This window comes from Physeter macrocephalus, chromosome 21, assembly GCF_002837175.3.
Source record: "Physeter macrocephalus isolate SW-GA chromosome 21, ASM283717v5, whole genome shotgun sequence".
NCBI lineage: Eukaryota > Metazoa > Chordata > Mammalia > Artiodactyla > Physeteridae > Physeter > Physeter macrocephalus.
In genome coordinates, this window is record NC_041234.1 from 10,602,937 (window position 1) to 10,606,192 (window position 3,256).

A 3,256-nucleotide genomic window follows, 5' to 3' on the forward strand; every position below is an offset into this window, starting at 1 on the left:
ACTGTTGCTGGGAATGTAAATTGATACAGCCACTATGGAGAACAGTATGGAGGTTCCTTAAAAAACTAAAAATACAACTACCATACGACCCAGCAATCCCATTACTGGATATATACCCTGAGAAAACCATAATTCAAAAAGAGACATGTACCACAGTGTTCACTGTAGCACTATTTACCATAGCCAGGACATGGAAGCAACCTAAGGGTCCATCGACAGATGAATGGATAAAGAAGTTGTGGCACATATACACAATGGAATATTACTCAGCCATAAAAAGGAACAAAATTGAGTTATTTGTAGTGAGATGGATGGACCAAGAGTCTGTCATACATAGTCAAGTAAGTCAGAAAGAGAAAAACAAATACCACATGCTAACACATGTATATGGAATCTAAAAAAAAAAAAATGGTTCTGATGAACCTAGGTACAGGACAGGAGTAAAGATGCAGATGTAGAGAATGTACTTGAGGACATGGGAAGGGGGAAAGTTAAGCTTGGACGAGGTGAGAGTGTAGAGTTGACATATATACACTACCAAATGTAAAATAGATAGTTAGTGGGAAGCAGCCACATAGCACAGGGAGATCAGCTTGGTGCTTTGTGACCACCTAGAGGGGTGGGATAGGGAGTGTGGGAGGGAGACACAAAAGGGAGGGGATATGGGGATATATGTATACATATAGCTGATTCACTTTGTTACACAGCAGAAACTAACACAACATTATAAAGCAACTATACTCCAATAAGGATGTTAAAAAATAAAAGAGGTCAGCAGGGACTCTAATAAATTCCTTTGTTACAAAAAAGAAGAAACAATTGACAAGTTTATTTTTCTTTTTCTTAAAAACAACACAAAACTATTTAATGTTCTGTGCGAATGCTGTAATGAACCTATAAAAACATAACATTGTAACTCAACTATGCCCCCACATAAAATAAAAAAATTAAATTAAAAGTAAATAAAACATGCTACAAAGTAGAAGAACATAATAAAGACTTCAGTACAGAGAAGGAAACAAATTATGAGTTGCCAGGGCTTCAGGAAGCCACGGAAGAATAAAAAACAATTCAGGGATTAAAGACAAATTAGAATCAACACAAATGGAAGAGGCACTTGAATGAAAACATAATGAAGAACATGGCTAGCAGGATGAGATTATTACCAAAACAAAACTGAAAAGATCAGACCTGAAGAATAATGAAGGATTATCAAAATGATAAATATGGAATAAAAATTAAACTTAAAAAGTATTTAAATGTAAAACAGAAGTTTTCAATGAAATAAAGATTTTAATATGTACACCAAAAGGGCACATTGTCTCTAGACAAACTGAAATGAAATCCTTAATGCCAAGGCATATTGTGGTAAACCACTGGACATTAAATGTATTAAAACTATATAAATGGACATTGGCAGAGGCAGAGCAAGTCGTGTAGAAGGTGATGGAAAGTACAGTTGACTCTTGAAAAACGGGGGCAGGTTAGGGGCAACCTCCCATCGTTGACCACCCCCCCCCAGTCAACAATCCACCTATAACTTTATGATGAGCCTTACATATAGTGGTTCTGCATCCTTGGGTTCAACCAACTGCGGATGGGGTAGTACCGTATTTCTTGAAAACCATCTGCATGTGAGTGGTCCCGTGCAGTTCAAACTCATATTGTTCAAGGGTCAACTGTACATTGACTTCAGTCTTCTACAAATCAATATTCAACTGAAGATTATGCAGCAAAGTTATGCCATAGTGAGGGAGAAACCATGTTTCAAGAATTTTATACCCAGCTAAGTTTTTTTTCAAGTGAGAAGACAATAGAAAATACTCTAAGGCAAGCAGTGAGCTTGGCAGTCCCGCGGCTCTGTCTCCTGCTACAGCGGTGTGTGGACAGAACAGACCCAGGGACGCCCCTCGCTCCTGCCTCCGACCACCTCCAACCTGTGCTCCACTCGCGACCTTCGGAACCAGCCGCTCAGCTGTCCTCGGCCAGCGGGACCGCCAACACCATATGGATGGAACAGACCCAGGGATGCCCTTTGCTCCAGCCTCTGACCACCCTCCAACCTTTTTTCCAGTTGCGCCCTTCGCAATTAGCCAGTCAGCTGTCCTCGGCCACCGGGACCGCCAACACCATATTTTGAGCTTAACTCCGTATTACCGATCCACCACGAGCTCCCAGATTCGTCAGAATGATTCCGCCGAGGTGGAGGCCGCCGTCAACCGCCTGGTCAACATGCATCTGCGGGCCTCCCGCACCTACCTCTCTCTGGGCTCCTATTTCCACCGCCACGTCGTGGCTCTGGAGGACCTGGGCCACTTTTTCTGCGAAGTGCCCGGGGGGAAGTGTGAGGGCGCCCAGCGCCTCTTGAAAATGCAAAAGCAGGGCGGCAGCCGCGCCCTCTTCCGGGACGTGCAGAAGCGTCTCAGGATGAGTGGGGTGAAACCCAGGACACTGTGGAAGCCGTCGCGCTCGCGGAGGAGAACCTGAACCAGGCCCTTGAGGACCTGCACGCCCTGGGCTCTGCCCGCGCAGACCCCCGCCTCCGTGACCTCCCGGAGAGCCGCCTCCTGGATGAGCAGGTGAAACTCATCCAGAAGATGCGCGACCACCTGACCAACCTCCGCAGGCCGGCTGGTCCCCAGGCGGGGCTGAGCGAGTCCCTCGTCGAAAGGCTCACCCTCCAGCACGACTAGGAGCGTCCGGAGCCCAGCGGCCTTTGAGGAGCCCCTCTGGCGTCAGGGCTTCTGCCTGAAGCCCCGCTCTGCACCCACTAGGCAACTTTTTAACCACCCTGGAGCTCTCTCCCAAACCTTGGACCAAATGGAAACAATAAAGCTTTTTGCAGCAAAAAAAAAAGAAAAAGAAAGTACTCTAAGGCATATAATACCCAGAAAATACAGCTTCCCTCTTATAAATTAAACTCACATAACAAATACTACCTGATCATGAAATACAACTAATTAGTTGTGTGATTTAAAATAAAGAAATCAGGAATGATGTAAACGATGATAAGCAATGAATCAATTTAAATTTACTGAATTGATCCTATTGTAAGTTTAGAGTTCGAAAAGAGTACATAAATGTGATAAAACTTGACAATAGTAAAATTATTATAAGTGAATAAAAGCTGAGGATGGAGAAGGTAAAGTTGGAATAAGTGGCTGAGTGTCAATTTTCTCAAATTTCCCAGAAAGGTGTCAAAATGTATCATGTAGTTTTGAAACATAAACATGTATTGACACCAAAATGGCTCCAA

At 43.7% G+C, this 3,256-nt stretch overlaps 1 pseudogene; it reads left to right on the forward strand.

Annotated features, from left to right (window-relative positions):
* Positions 1-475: 475 nt before the first annotated feature.
* Positions 476-2,693, forward strand: LOC112062009 (ferritin light chain-like; annotated as a pseudogene).
* The last annotated feature ends 563 nt before the right edge of the window (positions 2,694-3,256 follow it).